Source organism: Rutidosis leptorrhynchoides, chromosome 5 (assembly GCF_046630445.1).
Source record: "Rutidosis leptorrhynchoides isolate AG116_Rl617_1_P2 chromosome 5, CSIRO_AGI_Rlap_v1, whole genome shotgun sequence".
NCBI lineage: Eukaryota > Viridiplantae > Streptophyta > Magnoliopsida > Asterales > Asteraceae > Rutidosis > Rutidosis leptorrhynchoides.
Window position 1 is genome coordinate 48,578,707 of NC_092337.1, and position 23,203 is coordinate 48,601,909.

The following is a 23,203-nucleotide window of genomic DNA, read 5'->3' on the forward strand; positions in this document are numbered from 1 at the left end:
AAGGTAAATGGGAAGCATTCTAAAGGAGTCATCACTACTGCCACGTAACATCTCTATTGCTTGACACTTGGCCCTCCATGCTTGATTGTATGATACGCTCACTCTAAACCGATTAGCTACATCATCACGTATATCTTTTGGTTTATACTCTCGATTAGCAGCCTTGAACGAATCCATAAGAATACTACCCAACACCTTTTTAGTAGCATGTTTATTGTTTCTCATAATTTGTGTGCGTGAGCAAGTGTGTACGTCATGCAACTTTTTAACCATAAAGTTTTCAGTGTGTCTGATAATGCTAAAAACGAACATATATTTCATAGCATTATTCCTAAAGAAAGACAAGCTTTTAGTTGCAATTGTTCTATTTACAAGTGATATTCGTTTAAATAATAAAAGGTGAAGACAAAAGACAGATTCGACGAATTGAAGACGCAAACGACCAAAAAGCTCAAAAGAACAAAAGACAATCAAAAAGGTTCCAATTATTAATAAGAAACGTCTCGAAATCACAAGAGTACAAGATTCAAAACGCAAAGTACAAGATATTAAATTGTACGCGAGGACGTTCGAAAATCCGGAACCGGGACCAGAGTCAACTCTTAACGCTCGACGCAACGGACTAAAAATTACAAGTTAACTATATATATAAATATAATATAATATATAATTAATTATATTAATTATATATATATTATATATATATATTTAAAACCGTCGGCAGCAGGAAACTCTAAGGGTGTAAACTGTAAATACCTCTCCGCGACTCGCGGAGTTTTAAGGGTATTTGGCCGCGAGTCGCGGAGCCCCAAATTTCACTTCTGGCTATAAAGCCAACCGAATTCTGATCGAATTTATCATCTTTTTTCTCTTCCTCTTCATACGTAAATATATTTATATTTATAATTTATATTTTAATTTTAATTATAATTCTAATAATAAGGGTATGTTAGCGAATGTTGTAAGAGTGTAAGTCGAAATTCTGTCCGTGTAACGCTACGCTATTTTTAATCATTGTAAGTTATGTTCAACCTTTTTACATTAATGTCTCGTAGCTAAGTTATTATTATGCTTATTTAAAACGAAGTAATCATGATGTTGGGCTAATTACTAAAATTGGGTAATTGGGCTTTGTACCATAATTGGGGTTTGGACAAAAGAACGACACTTGTGGAAACTAGACTATGGGCTATTAATGGGCTTTATATTTGTTTAACTAAATGAAAGTTTGTTAATGTTAATATAAAGATTTACAATTGGGCGTCCCTATAAATTACCATATACACTCGATCGGACACGATGGGCGGGGTATTTATATGTACGAATAATCGTTCATTTAACCGGACACGGGAATGGATTAATAGCCACTAGAATAATCAAAACAGGGGTGAAATTACATTCAAGGGTAATTGGTGTAATTGTTAACAAAGTAGTAAAACCTTGGTTTACACGCAGTCGATAACCTGGTGTATTCATTAAACAAAGTATTAAAACCTTGTTACAATTCGAATCCCCAATTAGTTGGAATATTTATCTTCGGGTATAATAATAATTTGACAAGGACACTTGCAATTTATATTTATGACTGATGGACTGTTATGGACAAAAACCAGACGGACATATTGAATAATCCAGGACAAAGGACAATTAACCCATGGGCATAAAACTAAAATCAACACGTCAAACATCATGATTACGGAAGTTTAAATAAGCATAATTCTTTTATTTCATATTTAATTTCCTTTATTTTATATTTAATTGCACTTCTAATTATCGCACTTTTATTTATTGTTATTTTATTTTATCGCACTTTTAATTATCGTACCTTTTAATTATCGTAATTTTATTTTATCGCATTTTTATTCGCAATTTCATTATCGTTATTTACTTTACGTTTTAATTTAAGTCTTGTATTTATTTTATATTTTACATTAGGTTTTAACTGCGACTAAAGTTTTAAAATCGACAAACCGGTCATTAAACGGTAAAAACCCCCCTTTATAATAATAATATCACTTATATATATATTTGTATTTTTATAAAAGTAAACTAATATAGCGTTGAGCTTTGCTTAAAGATTTCCCTGTGGAACGAACCGGACTTACTAAAAACTACACTACTGTACGATTAGGTACACTGCCTATAAGTGTTGTAGTAAGGTTTAAGTATATCCATTCTATAAATAAATAAATATCTTGTGTAAAATTGTATCGTATTTAATAGTATTTTCTAGTAAAATAATAACTATTTTATATACTACCCCGCTGCACATCAAGTATTTTTGGCGCCGCTGCCGGGGATTAACTCTTAAAAGCCGGAAGCGCAACGCTAATATAAAAAAAAAGAAAAAAACAAGATTTTTAGTTACTTTTATTAAAAATTTGCTTTTGTAGAAATACGTTTTAATTATTCAAAAATATAAAAAACAAAAATATAAGCATTTTTAAGATTTTGTTAAATATTTAAGTTTTATAAGTTTCTTTATTTTTATTTTAGTTTATAAAAATATAAGTTTTAATTTTAATATCTTTTATTTAATTAAAAAAACAGAAAACAAAATAAAAAGAAAAAAAAAATAAAAAGAAAAACGCGTAAAAAGACAAAGCTGTCAACTGAATTCCTGAACCCCGCGACTTGCAGGGTTTTCCTCTTTATTTGCCGCGACTCGCGGAGACCCTCTGACACACGGACAAAAACCCTAATCACGGGTTATTTTTAATTATTATTATTATTAAAACCTAAATATTATTATTATTATTAATTTTAGTTTTATTTTTACTTTTTACTTTATATTTATGTATTTAGTATTAATTAATTTTTTATTAAATTGTAAAATTAATAGTTTAGTAAAATAAATAATATAAAATAATATTTTTATAAAAATTGTACTTTTTACAATTTTTTGTATATTTTTATATTTTGTCCCTTTTTAATCGTTGTAGCGTAATATTTATATTTTTAACTCATAATTAATTTTAAACTTAGTTTTTGCTATAGTTATTTTTACTCCTATATTTTTAGGCTTTGCCGTAGAATTCCTTAAGTGCTTTTTCTTTAGACTAAGATTTAGGTGCTTTAGAATTTTGCGACGCCTTTTTAAGTTTTAGTTTCTTTTTAAGTTATTTCCATTTGGGACTTAGTTTTTCCTGTAAGCTTTAATATTTTTAGACCTTTTACTATGTATCAATTATCATTCCAATTAGTAATTTCAATTTGCGATTATAATTTTAAGTTAGTTGTAGTAATAAGGTTAAATTAGTTAAGTATTTTTAAGTTTTTATAAGTTTCTTTTATTTTTCCGTCACCTTTTATTTTTCAACCATATTTTTTTCTTTTTCGACCTTTTTCGACGAACTCTTTTTCTCTCTTATTTCTCGCCATTCTAGTTTTTAGGACTTAGAATTTTATTCTACTTCTTATCTAAATTTCTTAAAATTACGAAAATTTATTTTAAGTGGTTAAATTAATAGACATCAAAATTTTCTGGTTCGTAGTAATAGTTGGATTTGTACGTGGACCGGGTTATTGGAGCCAAACAGTCCTCAATTATATTGAGACCAAACGAATCCTGCCCCTCTGCTGCATCTTTTGGCTATTCGAAACGTGGGCAAAATCAGAAAAGTCTATTGATTGGATAACTTATTATAATTTTTCTTTCCTTTTAAAAACTAATAGGATATTCTGTGAATGCACCGAGCAAGACGTTCATCACCTTTTGTACGTTCACCACCTGTAACTCGATCAAGACATCGTTTAACAAATATAACCGCCGTTGATTTTTCTTTAGAATCGTCATCCAGTCGACCAAGTACTTCAGTTCAAAATACCGATAATCCATTTTTTGAACCCGACCTCACAATTGAGAATCCAGAAAATATTCAGGAACGGTTCATAGATCCTGAACCATTAAACTTTCCTCCGGAACCACCAATCATTCAAACAGAGATTGTTGAGGAACGAACCATTAAATCAGAATCATCTAGTGATACCGATTCAACAAATTCAATTATGGAGAATCTGGAACCTTTAAGTATGGAAGACCGAATGAGAGCTAAACGCACTGGCCAAGGTCACGCAATTACTCATCCAGACATTAATGCGCCAGATTATGAAATCAAAGGACAAATTCTACACATGGTGACTAATCAATGCCAATTTAGTGGTGCGCCGAAGGAAGATCCAAATGAACATCTACGTACCTTTAATAGGATCTGCACACTATTTAAAATCCGAGAAGTGGAGGATGAACAGATATATCTCATGTTATTTCCCTGGACTTTAAAGGGAGAAGCCAAAGATTGGTTGGAATCGTTACCTGAAGGGGCGATCGATACATGGGACGTTTTAATTGACAAATTTCTTAAACAATTTTTTCCTGCATCTAAAGCCGTAAGACTTCAAGCAGAAATTGTTACGTTCACACAGAAACCAAATGAAACTCTATATGAGGCATGGACAAGATATGGAAAGTTGTTAAGAGGATGTCCGCAACATGGTTTAGACACCTGTCAAATAGTACAAATATTCTACCAAGGATGCGACATCACTACAAGAAAAGACATAGATATAGCAGCTGGTGGTTCTATTATGAAGAAAACCGAAACTGATGCTTACAAAATTATTGATAATACTGCTTCCCACTCACATGAGTGGCACCAAGAAAAAGACATCATTAGATCATCTAAAGCAGCTAGAGCCGATTCTAGCCATGACTTAGATTCCATTTCGGCAAAGATAGATGTTTTCGAAAGACGAATGGAAAAGATGACTAAAGATATTCATGCTATACGAATTAGTTGTGAGCAGTGTGGAGGACCACATTTGACAAAAGATTGTCTCAGTATTGAATTAACAATGGAACAAAGAGAGAATATTTCATACATAAACCAAAGGCCTGGAAATAATTATCAGAATAATTATCAACCGCCAAGACCAATTTACAATCAAAACCAGAATTATAACCGAAATATTCCATACAACAACCAACAAGGTCCTAGCAATCAACAAGTATCCAATAATACTTACAATCAGCAAAGACCGAATTTTCAAAACAAACCACCACAACAAACCGATGATAAAAAGCCGAATTTAGAAGATATGATGACGAAACTAGTTGAAACTCAAACGCAGTTTTTCACATCTCAAAAACAAACCAATGAACAAAATGCTCAAGCATTTAGAAATCAACAAGCTTCTATTCAAAATCTGGAACAAGAAGTAAGTAACCTAGCAAGGTTAATAGGTGAAAGAAAACCGGGAAGTTTACCTAGTGATACAAATGCTAACCCCCGGAATGAAACAGCTAAAGCTATTACCACAAGAAGTGGTACAACACTTAAACCACCTGAAATACCTGTAACTTCTGATGAAACTATTCCTACTCCACAAGAACCACAACCTGATCAAGATAAGGAAAAAGAACCGGTAGTTGAAAAGGTTAATGAAGATAACACAGTTAAGGCTAAACCTTATGTTAAACCATACCAACCACCACTTCCTTACCCGAGTAAAATGAAGAAAGAGAAACTTGAAGCCGAGCAATCCAAATTCTTGGATATGTTTAAACAGATAAATGTAAATCTTCCTTTCATTGATGTGATTTCAGGAATGCCTAGGTATGCTAAATTCTTGAAAGATCTAATCACGAATAGAAAGAAAATGGAAGAACTCTCGGCTGTTACTATGAATGCTAATTGTTCAGCAGTGCTGTTGAATAAGATACCAGAAAAACTATCTGATCCAGGAAGTTTCACAATTCCATGTTTTCTGGGTAGTCTTAGTTCAATAGAAGCATTGGCAGACTTAGGTGCTAGTATAAATCTAATGCCGTATTCACTATACGCTAAACTAGACCTTGGAGAATTAAAACCAACCAGAATAAGCATACAACTAGCCGATAGATCAATAAAATATCCTAGAGGGATAATGGAGAACATGCTAGTTAAAGTTGGTACTTTAGTATTTCCAGTAGATTTTGTTGTTTTGGACATGGAAGAAGATTCTCAAGTTCCTCTCATATTAGGAAGACCATTCTTAAACACGGCTAAAGCAATGATAGACGTGTTCGGTAAGAAACTGACCCTAAGTATAGAGGATGAGAGTGTTACTTTTTCAGTTGATAGAGCCATGCAACAACCACAATCTGCAGATGATACATGTTATTATATTCAAACTATAGATGCACATGCAGAATTATTAAAAGAATTTCCAGAATTACAAGGAACAGGAGAATGTTCTTTAGGAGAAGGTAATGAACCAATTGATGAAGCTGAAATGTTAGCTACACTTATAGCTAATGGATATGAACCAACAACAGAAGAAATTCAAATGCTAAAAGAAGAAGACAGATATCGATATAAATCATCGATAGAAGAACCTCCGAAATTAGAGTTAAAGCCACTTCCAAACCATTTGGAATACGCTTATTTACATGGTGAATCTGAATTACCTGTAATAATATCGTCTTCTCTTACTGAAAATGAGAAATCACAACTCATTTCTGTGTTGAAAGCTCATAAACCAGCCATTGCATGGAAGATTCATGATATTAAAGGAATAAGTCCTTCGTATTGCACACATAAAATCCTTATGGAAGAAGGTCATAAAACGTATGTGCAACGCCAACGAAGACTAAATCCTAATATGCAAGATGTAGTTAAGAAAGAAATTATTAAGCTGCTAGATGCAGGTTTGATATATCCAATCTCTGATAGTCCATGGGTAAGCCCAGTTCAATGCGTGCCTAAGAAGGGTGGTATGACTGTCATTACAAATGAGAAAAATGAGCTTATTCCTACTAGGACTGTAACAGGATGGCGTGTATGTATTGATTATAGAAAATTAAATGACGCCACCAGAAAAGATCACTTTCCCTTACCTTTCATAGATCAAATGTTGGAAAGATTAGCCGGAAATAGTTACTATTGTTTTCTAGATGGATTTTCCGGATATTTTCAAATTCCAATAGCACCCGAGGACCAAGAGAAAACCACATTCACGTGCCCTTATGGTACTTTTGCTTACAAACGCATGCCATTTGGACTTTGTAACGCCCCTGCAACCTTTCAAAGGTGTATGATGGCAATTTTTCACGACATGATAGAAGAATGCATGGAAGTATTCATGGATGACTTTTCAGTCTTCGGTGATACATTTAAATCATGTCTAGTAAATCTGGAACGAATGCTAATTAGATGCGAAAAATCAAATCTAGTACTTAATTGGGAGAAATGCCATTTCATGGTTAAAGAAGGCATCGTTCTTGGACATAAAATTTCAAAAGAAGGAATTGAAGTGGATAGAGCTAAAGTAGATGTAATTGCTAAACTTCCACATCCCACCAATGTTAGAGGAGTTAGGAGTTTTCTAGGGCATGCCGGTTTTTACCGACGTTTCATAAAAGATTTTTCTAAAATTGCCACTCCTATGAATAAACTCCTAGAAAAGGATGCGCCATTCATCTTTTCAGATGAGTGTATCAAATCTTTTAATATTCTTAAAGAAAAACTCACTAATGCACCGATCATGATAACACCAAATTGGAATCTACCATTTGAACTAATGTGCGATGCAAGTGATTTTGCAATGGGAGCCGTTTTAGGACAAAGGATTGAAAAACGATTTCAACCTATATATTATGCTAGTAAGACATTACAAGGAGCACAAACGAACTATACAACTACTGAAAAAGAACTCCTTGCTATTGTCTTTGCTTTTGACAAATTTCGATCATATCTCGTTCTAGCAAAAACGGTGGTCTATACCGACCATTCTGCTCTTAGATACCTATTTTCAAAACAAGATGCTAAACCAAGATTAATCCGTTGGATCTTACTCTTACAAGAGTTTGATATTGAAATCCGAGATAAAAAAGGAGCAGAAAATCTCGCCGCTGATCATCTTTCTCGTCTTGAAAATCCCGAATTAGAAGTTCTGAATGAATCGGCCATACAAGACAACTTTCCTGATGAATATCTATTGAAGATAGATTATAAAGAAATCCCATGGTTTGCAGACTATGCAAACTACTTAGTTTGTGGATTCCTTGAAAAAGGATTATCGTACCAAAGACGAAAGAAATTCTTCAGTGATATAAAACACTATTTCTGGGAAGATCCACATCTGTTTAAAAGTTGTCCCGATGGAATAATAAGCCGATGTGTATTTGGAGATGAAGCTAGTAAAATTTTAAACCATTGTCACACAGGACCAACAGGAGGGCATTATGGGCCTCAACTAACAGCAAGAAAAGTTTATGAAGCTGGATTCTATTGGCCTACAATTTACAAAGACGCACACCTTCTTTGCAAATCCTGTGATGCATGTCAAAGGGCCGGAAGAATAAGTCAACGTGATGAAATGCCACAAAATGTCATCCAAGTATGTGAAGTATTTGACATTTGGGGTATTGACTTTATGGGTCCATTTCCAAAATCTCATAATAATTTATATATACTCGTAGCCATTGATTATGTATCTAAATGGGCGGAAGCACAAGCTCTCCCAATTAACGATGCACGAGTTGTAGTCAACTTTTTAAAACGTCTTTTTGCAAGGTTTGGAACACCGAAAGCTTTAATAAGTGATCGGGGTACTCATTTCTGTAATAATCAACTTGAGAAAGTTCTTAAAAGATATGGAGTAACTCATAAAATCTCCACCGCATATCATCCACAAACAAGTGGACAAGTTGAAAATACCAACCGAGCCTTAAAACGTATTCTAGAGAAAACCGTAGGATCAAATCCGAAGGAATGGTCCATTAAATTGGAGGATGCACTCTGGGCTTTTAGAACAGCCTACAAGACTCCAATTGGAACCACACCTTTTAGACTTGTGTATGGAAAAGCATGTCATCTTCCAGTAGAAATTGAACACAAAGCATTTTGGGCTTTGAAGACATGTAACCTTGATTTACATGAAGCCGGACGTCTACGATTAAGTCAACTAAACGAATTAGAAGAATTAAGACATGAAGCATACGAAAATTCGTTAATCTATAAAGAAAGAACGAAGAAATGGCATGATAAAATAATCAGAGGATCAAAAGAATTCAAAGAAGGAGACAGAGTTCTTCTTTTCAATTCACGATTCAAGCTATTTCCTGGAAAATTGAAATCAAGATGGTCTGGACCATTCATAGTCAAAAGAGTTTTCCCATACGGAACGATAGAATTAATAAATTCAAATGGGATTGAATTTAAAGTTAATGGTCACAGAGTTAAACATTACATACATGGTCCGATGGAAGTCGACAACGAAGTTAATCACAATTTCGACACCACAGCTAACTAAGTGTGGGGAGAATCAAGTCTTTGAAGGATAATATGTATTTCTGTTAGAGTTAGATTGTCTGTTTTCGTGTAGTTCTCGAAAATGGAACACGTATGGTCTTTCCCTAGCAGACCCTAAAGAACTAGTCTTCTCCCCCCATTCTGAATTTTTATTTTTTTTAGGTTTTTACAAAATGAAGACTGCCTGTGAACTAAACCATGGTCTAATGCTACACGCTTTGATCACTAAAAGAAATAATGACATACTACCGAGTGAATTAGTATCAGTAATCAGAGAAAGAATGGACGGAGTTAGAAAAGGATCCAGATGCGAAGATAATAAGTTACAATTTGGTAAAGGAAAATCAAAATCCGCAGCAAAAAGAAGAGCACGACACCTAGAAAAATGTCACAAATGCGGGAAATGGTCACATGGAGGTAAATGTTCAAATAATCAAACCTATTCAAATACCGAATTTGTTACTTTATGCAGAGACGGACCGTTCATATGTTTAGAAGAAAAGACAATGAATGCTCGAGGTTACGCCTATGCAGCCATGGAAAACCAATTAAACCGACTATCTTATGAATATAATAGATCATATAACTAAGAAATCTATTTCACAGGTATGTTTGTACAGTTTTTATTTTTATTTTTAACCTTTTGATAATAAACGCTAATTTGTTCGCTAAAAAGTATTAAATTGGTATTAAATAAAATTAGGTTTGGCGACCGAAATTATTGATATTGTTCAAAAATTTATTACATCACTGCGAAATTTAACGTTTATTCTTAAGGTATAAATATCTTTAATCAATCAACCCAAAATATTTCAAAACTTCGTCATGAGTTAAATTAGGTCTTGGAACCGAAATTACTTTACCGAAAAGAGGGGCGCATATTTTTGATAATATTTGATTGATTAAAGTGGGATAAAAAGACAAAAAGATTTTCAATTTTATTTTTACCATGTTTTTAAAAATTAATATTTAAATCTTAAATTAATATTGTAAACTTTGTAAAAACAATATTTTTAAAATTGTAAATATTTGAAAAATTAATATAAGTTTGGTGTGAATTTTTAATTTTTAAAATATGAATTTTAATTTTATGCATTTTAAATTTTGAGTTTGGTGTGAATTTTTAATTTTAATTTTGAATTTTATATTTATGTTGTGTGAATTTAAAAACAAAAATTTACTTTATCTCATTAAGTTAAGAATATGATTTTTAAAATTCGTCGTAAGTTGAAGACTAGGTCTTTGAACCGAAATTGCTTTACCCGAGGAAGGGACGAGAACTTTTATTATCATTATTTTTAATCTTATTGATTTAAAGTATGCCAAAAACATTAAAAAAATCCAAAAATCTAAGCTTTTAAAACAATCGCTACAAAAAGACAAATTTTAAAATTTTGTCGAGGGACGGACTAGGACATCGATCCGAAACGACCTCGTCCTAAATAACAAGGGAAACAAAATTTTAAAATTAATTTCTTAATTGTTTTATAAGTTAAAGATTATAATAAAAAAAAAAAAAAAAAAAAAAAAAAAAAAAGGTAAACTCCGCGACTCGCGGAGTTTGCAGTGCAAACCTCCGCGACTCGCGGAGGGTCCAAAACCCAGAAAAAAAATAAAAGAGCTGCTCGATCAGTTTACCTCCCCCACACAAAAACACCCAAATACAGCTCGAAAAAGAACCCGAAAATACACCCAAAAACACTCCAAAAATCTCAATTTTTAACCGTTAATCACCAAATTTTTTGCTAAAATCATGTTGAGAAGGATGATATCTAGGAACTACTCAAGAAAAACGGTAAATTTCTACACCTAAACACCATTTAATTCGAATTTTAGTGTTCTTGAGCTAATTTTTACCCAATTTGATTTTGATGCTTTTTAGTGTAATTAGACTTAAATTGTTTATGTATTATGCTTGTATAACCTAGATTGATGCTGTTTAACATGATTAGAAGCCTTAAACTTCAAATTTTGAATAATCTAGGGTTTGTGTTCTTGAGCAATTTGGGGCTTTTTGATATAAACAGGTTATGGCCGATTTTTGTCATGAATTGTTGCTAAATTGAGTAGTGTAACATGTCTAGGTAGTTAAATGATCCAAACTTTGAGCCTAAACATGATTTTGAGAATTAAAGTGGACTTTTTCAAGTCCAAAATTCATGAACTTGATTTTTGAAAGATAATGCCATTTGAGACTTGTTTATTTGCTAGTAATGATTATTTTGACATGTTATTTGAGTTGAATGTTTATGAACTTGGCGAAAATTTTCGTATATGCTTATTTGAAAAAGTGTAGATTTGATAAAAATGTGAAAATAAGCTTAAGTTTGATGTAAATTGATAATGTCATTGTAATTATTTTGATTGATGATTTTGCTGACACTAATGCATATTTGGATGCACAAAATTTGTGTTTGATGTGTTTTGCAGAATGAAAGGGGTGAATCTTCATCCCAAGCCCGTCATGCTCCTGCTGAGAACTTGGAACAACAGGAGGTAGATAACTACTACAAGCAGGATGTACCTCATCCAGTCATGACCTTTTCAGATATGCACTTGGAACAGTTGCACCCGAACCTGAGATTTGACAGACTTTGGATAGATTATCCAAAATATCAACGGGGTTTGCATACTCTTCATTCCAAGGTTGTTGAGGTACCGAGGGTCATAGAATGGGGACCCTTGGAAGCTGTAGAATTGGCCGGGCCAATTAGGGAATTACTGGTACAGAGGTATGGTAATTCTTCTTTTAATGACTGGATATGTTTATTCACCATACGCAGACCTGTATATAAAGTATGGTGTGAAGAGTTGTTATGTAGTATAGAGTTGAATGATCGGGTAGCTAGTTTAACCGATCGTTCTTTTATTAGATTTTTGTTAGGCGGTTCGATGCGCCACATGTCTTTACTGGACATGGCTCAGGCTTTACGTATATACACGCCTGAGGAATTAGCGTCTGCCGATTGTAGAGGATTGATACTAAACGGTAGGAAAATAGATGAGAATTTTGATACACACGGTGTGTGGAGTCAAATGACAAGCCACCACCGTTTCAAAGGGGGAAACTACTCTTATTTGGATATAGATAGAGCCGAATTAAGAGTAATACATAGGTTTTTAGCTAATTCGATTACACAAAGGGGTAAAAACAAAGAAAAGGTAAATGAACAAGATTTGTTTTACCATATGTGTATTCGAGACCCACACAGCGCTGTAAGTATACCATATTGTGTGGGTTATTATTTATCAGCTATGGTTCGGGGGATGCGTCCACATAGCATAATAGGAGGTGGTATTTTTATTACTTTGATTGGTGAATATCTCGGTGTGGATATAAGTCGGGGGGGATTATTAGTAGAAGAGCCGGAACCCCGCGACACTATAGGTTTAAATGTATACCATGGTGCGAAAGTTTTGAAGCGGCGAAATAACGCCGCAGTACGATACAATGGTAGACATCCACAGGTAGAGAGAAACCAGGAACAAGGTAATGTAGGAGGGGGGAACCAGATGCAAGAAATGCATAGGTTTATAGCTTCTCAGGAATACGAAAATGCTAGACAGAGAGCATTTGAAGATTGGCAAGTTCATCAGAACCAGATCATAGCGCATTGCCAACATATAGGTAGAAACTATATTCCTACACCGAAACCCGTCTTCCCTCCTTGGTCGATAGAGATGCAGCCACCATATCCTACGTATGACCCTGCCGAAGCATTCTATAGCACTTATGGTTATGCGTGGAACCCCTATTGGTACCAATATCATCCTTAGTTTATTTTTTTTATTTTTTTTATTATTTTGTAATTTGTAATTATTGATATGTTTAATACTTTTATTAATATTGTAATCATTTTTATAATTATCTAACTTTTATTCTTAGATTTTAATAATTTTTGAATGTGGGGTAATAAACCAAACTTCAAAAATATGTATATATGTTTGCAGTTTATCTTATGTACACAACAGGGTAAAACAACGCATTTTCAAAGACTGGCATTAAGTTCAGCAAAAGCAAGTAATTTTGACGACAATGATGCAAAATATATGTGAAATAACAACAAGACGGAATGAACAAATGACGTGCACCATTTATCATTCAGCAAACAAACGCCAATATATTTGGAAACTTTGGTAAAAATTTAATCATTTTCACACAAATCACCCTCAATAATTTAAATTGTTACTGATTTCTTGCAAATGAGGGCATTGCAAGATCTTAAGTGTGGGAAGGGGTTAAATTCTTTCGGATTTTAAAAATTTTTATTAAACACTTGGTTACCATTAAAATACTAGTAAAGCAGTAGTTGTATTAGAATCTAGTGCTCTCTGATAAAAAAGAACAGCACTAGTCTTATATACTGACTACCCAATTCTAGTAAAATTTTTCAATTAAATGAATTCAAATCATGTTTATACATATTTATGAACGATAAAACTAGGTTTTAACACCGAAATTATTGTTACCTCGGAAAGGACATAAATTGAGAAACAAACTAAAATGTTAAAATTCATTTAAAATGGAATAGAGGACGATAAAAAGAAAAATAAAAAGCCAAGTGTGGGAAAATTTACCAAGTTATTTTAAACATATGTCACATATATTTGTAACAAATAACTGAAAATACTTTTGCTTTGAACTAAACTAAACTGTTTTACCCGATGAAAGAAAAGAAGAGATGGATCTACACGATGAATCAATTCTATCATTAAAAGGAAGTAAAGTCTTCCGAAAAAGACACGCGCTTCTTGATTTAGGTCATGAAGTTGTCGTTCAGACCAGCTGTAGGTTGACGAAAAATCTAGAAAAGTCATCACTAAAATCAGCAGGAAATCCACGGACCTCAGCATTAAACAGGGTCGCCAAGTGGTCAGATTTATCCTAACCATGAGAAGGATTTATCTCGTACAATGGGGAGGCACCGTGCAAATTAGCTGGATAAGACTAATGAATCAGATCCCCAGAAAGGATAATCTCCTTAAAGATTAAAAATCAGCTTTTAAGACTGATATTACTCAATCCTAGAGATTGACCTTAAAGATTGAGAATTACAAACTCATGGAATTCAATGATATCTAAACTCGAGCTTGAACGAGAAAATATTTTGATCAAAATTATAAACCGATTTGTTTTCTGAAAACCCTATTTTCAATGCGTTCATTACCATTGAACGTAAAATCCTAGGAATTCACCTGGAATTCATTAGGTCACCTGAACTAAATCGGGTGTCAACCGTAAGAACGGTGGTTGCATAGCATGGTCAAAGACAGGACCTTGTGCCAAACCGACAAATTATAAGGGTGAGCTTTACTATTGCTCCTACCAAGGATAGTAATTGCGTCCGACACGTTATAGACCATAATCAAAAGCATGTCACGGGACATTGCCTTAACAGTTGCTTGTTCAACGCTTTCCTTTACAACCGGACGGTAGTTTGCCGAAAGGTAATATACGGAACAAGTAAACTGGACGTGTTGCTTTCCAAATACAAGGTTAGCAAGTGGGTGACACAAAACCGCAAGTTTTGAGCTAAAATTTTCAAATCTGAAACCCACCAAACCCACAAAAATATTTTGCAAACACCGGTAAAGGGTTATTCCGGAAAATTTATCTAGGGTAAAAACTAGATTTCAAAAGATCAAATGTTTTCATAAAGATCCAATTTCCTTAATGGATCTAAATTTTTATAGTCATGTGGGACTGTAAACCATATCGTTACTACCATTGTTTATACCGCCATATAGAAATCACTGATGTACAAAGTGTGAAGAATAAAGAAGTGATTCTAGTATTTCAAGACAATATTGCTTGAGGACAAGCAACGCTCAAGTGTGGGAATATTTGATAATGCTAAAAACGAACATATATTTCATAGCATTATTCCTAAAGAAAGACAAGCTTTTAGTTGCAATTGTTCTATTTACAAGTGATATTCGTTTAAATAATAAAAGGTGAAGACAAAAGACAGATTCGACGAATTGAAGACGCAAACGACCAAAAAGCTCAAAAGAACAAAAGACAATCAAAAAGGTTCCAATTATTAATAAGAAACGTCTCGAAATCACAAGAGTACAAGATTCAAAACGCAAAGTACAAGATATTAAATTGTACGCGAGGACGTTCGAAAATCCGGAACCGGGACCAGAGTCAACTCTTAACGCTCGACGCAACGGACTAAAAATTACAAGTTAACTATATATATAAATATAATATAATATATAATTAATTATATTAATTATATATATATTATATATATATATATTTAAAACCATCGGCAGCAGGAAACTCTAAGGGTGTAAACTGTAAATACCTCTCCGCGACTCGCGGAGTTTTAAGGGTATTTGGCCGCGAGTCGCGGAGCCCCAAATTTCACTTCTGGCTATAAAGCCAACCGAATTCTGATCGAATTTATCATCTTTTTTCTCTTCCTCTTCATACGTAAATATATTTATATTTATAATTTATATTTTAATTTTAATTATAATTCTAATAATAAGGGTATGTTAGCGAATGTTGTAAGAGTGTAAGTCGAAATTCTGTCCGTGTAACGCTACGCTATTTTTAATCATTGTAAGTTATGTTCAACCTTTTTACATTAATGTCTCGTAGCTAAGTTATTATTATGCTTATTTAAAACGAAGTAATCATGATGTTGGGCTAATTACTAAAATTGGGTAATTGGGCTTTGTACCATAATTGGGGTTTGGACAAAAGAACGACACTTGTGGAAACTAGACTATGGGCTATTAATGGGCTTTATATTTGTTTAACTAAATGAAAGTTTGTTAATGTTAATATAAAGATTTACAATTGGGCGTCCCTATAAATTACCATATACACTCGATCGGACACGATGGGCGGGGTATTTATATGTACGAATAATCGTTCATTTAACCGGACACGGGAATGGATTAATAGCCACTAGAATAATCAAAACAGGGGTGAAATTACATTCAAGGGTAATTGGTGTAATTGTTAACAAAGTAGTAAAACCTTGGTTTACACGCAGTCGATAACCTGGTGTATTCATTAAACAAAGTATTAAAACCTTGTTACAATTCGAATCCCCAATTAGTTGGAATATTTATCTTCGGGTATAATAATAATTTGACAAGGACACTTGCAATTTATATTTATGACTGATGGACTGTTATGGACAAAAACCAGACGGACATATTGAATAATCCAGGACAAAGGACAATTAACCCATGGGCATAAAACTAAAATCAACACGTCAAACATCATGATTACGGAAGTTTAAATAAGCATAATTCTTTTATTTCATATTTAATTTCCTTTATTTTATATTTAATTGCACTTCTAATTATCGCACTTTTATTTATTGTTATTTTATTTTATCGCACTTTTAATTATCGTACCTTTTAATTATCGTAATTTTATTTTATCGCATTTTTATTCGCAATTTCATTATCGTTATTTACTTTACGTTTTAATTTAAGTCTTGTATTTATTTTATATTTTACATTAGGTTTTAACTGCGACTAAAGTTTTAAAATCGACAAACCGGTCATTAAACGGTAAAAACCCCCCTTTATAATAATAATATCACTTATATATATATTTGTATTTTTATAAAAGTAAACTAATATAGCGTTGAGCTTTGCTTAAAGATTTCCCTGTGGAACGAACCGGACTTACTAAAAACTACACTACTGTACGATTAGGTACACTGCCTATAAGTGTTGTAGCAAGGTTTAAGTATATCCATTCTATAAATAAATAAATATCTTGTGTAAAATTGTATCGTATTTAATAGTATTTTCTAGTAAAATAATAACTATTTTATATACTACCCCGCTGCACATCAGTGTCTTATTTTGTATGCACTACATTTCCACTCACAATTTGGCAACACACATTTAGCGGTGTACCGAGATTTGTCTGACTTTACAGGCTTTATTTGAAAGTTTTCTTCAAGGCATTTTGTAAATAGCTGGTTTAGGAATTCTTCCTTGTTCGAAAACGTTTGACGAACTTTGACCAAATCAGATACCTGATACGTGGTTGGAATTGGGGTCGTAAATTCTGGGTTTTCTTCATCTTGCTGACTGTGTAGAGTTGGCATATTCCAGAATACATCTTGTTTTTCTTCATCTTCTTCATCTTCATCTTCCTCGTCACTTGCTTCATCCGATTCACTAGACCCAACAACAGGTATAAACGGGTTCTCTATTTTTTTTTTATTTTACACACGTTCTCGGCGCCATGGTTGAAGAAGTCAAATTCTTCTGTGTTTGGAGGTGGTATTTCAGACTGTTTTTCTTCCAAATAGTGTGTTTCGAGGTTTGGTTCGGAATTGTGTATTTCGTCCTGTTCTTTTTGCAGATGGTGAGTTTGTTTGTTTGGTTGAGACTCGAGAATCCGGAGGTTTTGTTGGAGATGGTGTGTTTGTGGATTTTATTGGGGCTGGTGTGTTTGTGAATTTTGTCCGGGTTGAAGCATTCTAACTTTGTCGACAACATAAATATCAATAGGCTCGTTTGTGACAGCGTGTTTTAAAAACTCAAAAAAATCTTCATGATCATCAGTAATATCAAAAATATGCTTATTATCAATATATCTTAGCGAAACAGGTGAATTAGGTGGCAATTCAATTTTTTTGAGAATTTTCCTTAACAATACTCTTCGATTTATTGGTTTTTGTGGAGCAAGTGGTAGTTTTAATCTGGTTCTAAAACAGTCAAGAGGCAGATACATAGGTATGTTGTTAACAAATTCAAAATTACCCCCGCAACATACATGAACAACAAATGCTTCATCATTACTACAGCTCATTAAGACACAAATTAGTGAAAAAATAGATAAAAGTTGGTACCTTAACGATGCTCTAATGACTTGATCTTTTTGAAAATGAAGTGAAATAAAATGATTAATCTGGAGTTCTAGCCTCATTAAATAGACAGGTACATAATCTTATCCGTAAAGGTACAAAGAATCCAAAAAAATCTTATCCAGAAATCAGAAAAAATCCATTCTGATAAGACGCAAGGCACAAGGACGCAAGGACGCAAGTCCTTATCCTTGGGCCTTGCGTTTACACGCAAAGGCGCAAGCCGCAAGGTCGCAAGGTCTAAAGATACTTGCGCCTTGCGCGGGCAAATTCTCAAAAAAAAAAAAAGGGGGGTTCCAGCTCAGAAAAGGCCAAAAAAATGGGTATTTTGGTGATTGATCCTAATATGATATTCATTATATTATATTATAGAGTATATATGGACAAACACCCACCAACCACGCCCTGCCACGTCATCAATTTCACTTTTACACTGTAGCAGTACTGTAGCATTTTATTTTTATTTTTATTTTTTTTTTGGCAAAATAGACTCAAATTTGATTTGCAACATATTTCCGGAACCATGATACAATCCTCTCTTGATGGTACTCAACTACAAATGTCAATAAACAAACCGGCGTTTAAAAAAAGGTTAATGGTCGGTTAATTAAACTTTTTAAAAAATAGTTAATAATCGGTTAGTTGGCCGTTTTAAAAAAAAAAAGGTTAGCATCGGTTAATTGAACTTTTTAAAAAATGGTTAACATCGGTTAGTTGGCCGTTTTTAAAAAAAAGGTTAGCATCGGTTAATTGAACTTTTTAAAAAATGGTTAACGGTAAGTTAATTGAATGTTTATAAAAAGGTTAACGGTCGGTTGATTGAACATTTAAAAAATAATTGGATGTATTCAAAAGTGGTATACTAATACAACCCTATCGTAATAGAAGCCTAAAAAAATATAGGTAAAAAGGGTTATATTTTTATTTTTCATCACCTTTTTCAATATACTACATATTATTTGATTTTTTATCTTTTAAAAAACCTACTAAAATTATATGGACCATAAGGTTTTGACAAATAAGTAATTTGTTTAGAAGCCTCAAAACTTAAGCATTGCAACCCAAACTGTAGCATATATCCAGTTGTTTATGTATTTTTCATTTATATAGTAAAATATTACCAAAACAGTTGTCAGCCATTGCGTAAATGGTCTGGAAAGAGTGGACAACGTTTTGATGACTTTCAGGCAGAAAACTGTCTAACGATATAGTAGCGTTAAAATGACACAAATCCGCCGCGAAGCGCGGACCACAAATCTAGTTAATAACTAATCTTAGTAAAACATGTTTAGTTCAATACTAGAAAGCCCAACAGCTAGGTGCTTTGTGGAACTCAGCTAAGAAATGTGAAAGGTGTTATGGTTTTTCAAGTTATATTGGGTTAGTGTTAAGTAAGTGATTTAGCTCTCTATCGAGAGCCGGGGATGAGGAAAAAAGGGTGACATGGTCTAACTAACGGTGCGTTTGATAGAAAAACATTATTAACTGCTAGATGATTGAATATCTAAATGATTTGAATGTTCCGATTGAACTTGTGTATACATGAAGATAATATGTTTAATACATTCTGAATGAATTCTACGGATGATGTAAAATTAACGTATTAACCTTCTACATTAATAAATAAAAGAAAATAATTTAATTGTTTGATAAGTGTTCTAATATACCTTTTTTAAAAATCATAATAAAATATACGTGTTTATGAAGAAAAAAAAACAAAAAAAAAGAAGAAGATAATTTCATCTATTAATGATTCAACACATATTTTTGTTTCATTCCACATCACTTGTCATTTAGAGGTTACAAACAAACAGACTCAATGGTAAGCGATTCAACATTATTGAGCACTAAATCATTCCATTAAAACACAATCAAACACACAGCTTATAAAATAACATAACTGTTGAAACAACTGAGTGGGTTAATTGTTTCCAACTTCAAAAACTTGATCACTTGGGTTTGAGCGAACCTGCTGCAGTGCTTTTTTTTTAACAACAGTACGGGATCCCAGTGGGGACTTAACCACCTACACGTTCATCTCCCACCGTTGCATAACCCGCCCTCTACTGTTGCTCAGGAGGAAACCCGGCCCAATCCGAGGGCATGGGCGGTAAATCCTCCTCCCCCACTGGCCCCGCAACGCGATGTGCGAAAGGCTCCCTTGGATGTAATTCAATGGTAAAGGGACAACCTAGTGTGCAATGTGGCACCCCACGGGAGTCGAACTCTTGATCTCTCGCTAAGAGAGACAGACCACTATCACATGAGCTACAACACAAAGTTACATCCTGCAGTGCTGCTAGCAAATCTTGTGCATCTCAGTGTCTACCTTTCCCTCGCTTAAAGCGTATTAGCCACCAGCCCACCATCAGCAGTATTCACCTAGCCACTACAACAACCTCCACCTTGTATAGCCAAAAACCTACCACCAGCACTTATACTCCATCCACCAATGTTAGAATAATGAAACAAAAAGTCAAGATGGTCAAATTACCTTTTTAGGTAATTTGACTTCTTAGGATCAAAAGGCTGCAACTTCATCATCTCCTAATTAAGAGGGTCACAAGAACTCATATGCAGCTGGATCTAACGGGCACAAGTCACAGCAAACTGCAATATTTCCTTTTTAGTAAAAGTGGTTCCAAAATGTATCATGGAACCTAACTTAGACTAGAAATAGCTGTTACCTTATCTAGTGTATATAAACACACTTGTAACTTGTCAAAAAACCAATTCAATTTGTATCAAACAATAATTATTCAATACAAAGATCAGTTTTCTCTTTTTTATCATTTGAAATCATGGTATCAGAGCTGATGGTATAGATCTTAGATCATTATACTCATCGTTAAGCATCATCATTTACCATTCTTAGTTGGCCACCATGTCGAATAACGACGGCAGCCAATCCCCACCCTCAATACAATCAACCCACACGAGTCAAATAAATGATTTAACAAGTCAGCTAGCTGACCTGTTGAAAAATAGTGTGAATTTCCAACAACCAAAAATATCAAATTCTTTGAAAATTGGCATAAGTTTGAATAGGTCAAACTACGCATTATGGTCTAGGATGATGAGGGTTGCCATTGGAGGTAAATCCAAGGCCCTCCTTACTCATCTAACCTCAAACCCGCCTGATTCAAACCAAGAAAAATATGAACAAGAGGATATCATTGTTTTCTCTTGGTTGATACAAAATATTGAACCAAACTTGGCTAGCAATCTTACGTCTTTCTCAACAGCCAAACTTTTGTGGGATGCATTAATCACCACTTACAGTAGTGGGTCTGATAAACTGCAAACATATGACCTCTATGTCAAAGCAACAGAAATGAAACAACACAATTCCACTCTTGAAGAGCTTTAGATCCAAATGCAAGGAATTTGGGGTGAGCTCGAAACTCGAGAGCCAAATCCTATGGAAAATGCTGCAGATATCAACAGATACAACAAGATCCGAGCTGAAAACAAACTCTTTCAATTCTTAAAAGCTTTGGATCGAAAGCAAGACACCATCAAGAGAGAATTGCTCAGATTAACTCCTTTGCCAACGGCAGAAGAAGCATATGCAGCAGTACGAAAGGAAGCCGCCCATCGACAAATTCTAGGGTTATCACAAAATGACTCCTCAACCAATCGTGGGATTGCAACTAGTCTAGCTGCAATCGATGGCAAGGAAGCCTCTGTTCATCTAACCAAAACCCACCGAAGTGGTTTTCCACCCAAAACAAACAAATCAAAACTCAAGTGTACAAGATGTGGGAAATTAAGGCATACCATCGACCAGTGCTTCGAGATTAAGGGTTTTCCAGATTGGTGGGTGAAACCAAGCAAAGGCAAAGCAGCGATGGCAGAAGTGGCTGAAGAAACCACCACCACCACCACCACCACCACCACCATCAAAGATCACGGCTTTGGAGGAATTGCAACCACCACCACTGAAACAACCGGTACACACTTAAAACCATTTATCTCTTTGTTTTCAAACATAGAAAAGAGACCTAGGGTTGCTTGTGAATCGATTAAAGTGTCTGGATCTAGGGTTGCTTGTAAATCGATTAAAGTATCTGGCAAAGATAAACTGGAGAATATCGATGGGGATTGGGAGAATAAAAAGGAAATCAGATACCAGGGTTGGGAAAATAAAAAATCTCGGTTAAAAACAAAAATTAAAAAACCCGTTGGTATTTCCAGATACACGAATAAGGATGTTGGTGTTGGGCTAAAAGGGTATAAGCCCACAAACGTTTTTTATGTTGAAACCAAAAAAGGAAATATTGGGCCTACAAGAGACAAGCCCACAAGGGCAGCCTGGATTGAACCCAAAACGAAAAATAGCCCAAATCATGACCCTGTTAAAAATATAATTGGGCCAGACTGGGTAGGATCGAACACTAGGCCCAACTATATCACTAAATTAAATAATAATGTTCATTGTAAGCCCAACCTTATTCCGTGCCAAAATAAATACTTCGTTTTAACAAAAATTAAAAAGGATCTTTCTGAAGTAAACGTTGTCTCAAATAATTTTAAATCTCAATCTTGGATACTTGATTGTGGGGCAACGGATACGATGACTTTTGACGAAAAAGATATCATTTCAAAAACAAAACCAAGGAAGAGTAAAATTCAAACGGCTAATGGTGAAGTTGTTCATGTTAAAAGTGGTGGTACTATTGAAATCTCACCAACTATTAAATTACCTAATTGTCTATATATTCCAGCTTTATCTCATAAGCTGTTATCGGTAAGTCATGTCACGAAAGAACTAAACTGTAAAGTCCTTATGTATCCGACTTTCTACATCTTGCAGGATATCCGGAAGGGACTGTTAATTGGACGTGGCCCCTGAGAAAAGGGGGTTATACTATGTTGACGAGGTTTCTCAACAAGGTACCGTGTCGCTTGCTCATGGAACACCTACGAGAGAAGCCTGGTTATGGCATAGGAGATTAGGTCACCCGTCAGCTGGATATCTACATGCTTTATTTCCTAGTTTATTTCCGTCAAATGTTATTTTGAATTGTGAAACTTGTATTCTAGCCAAAAGCC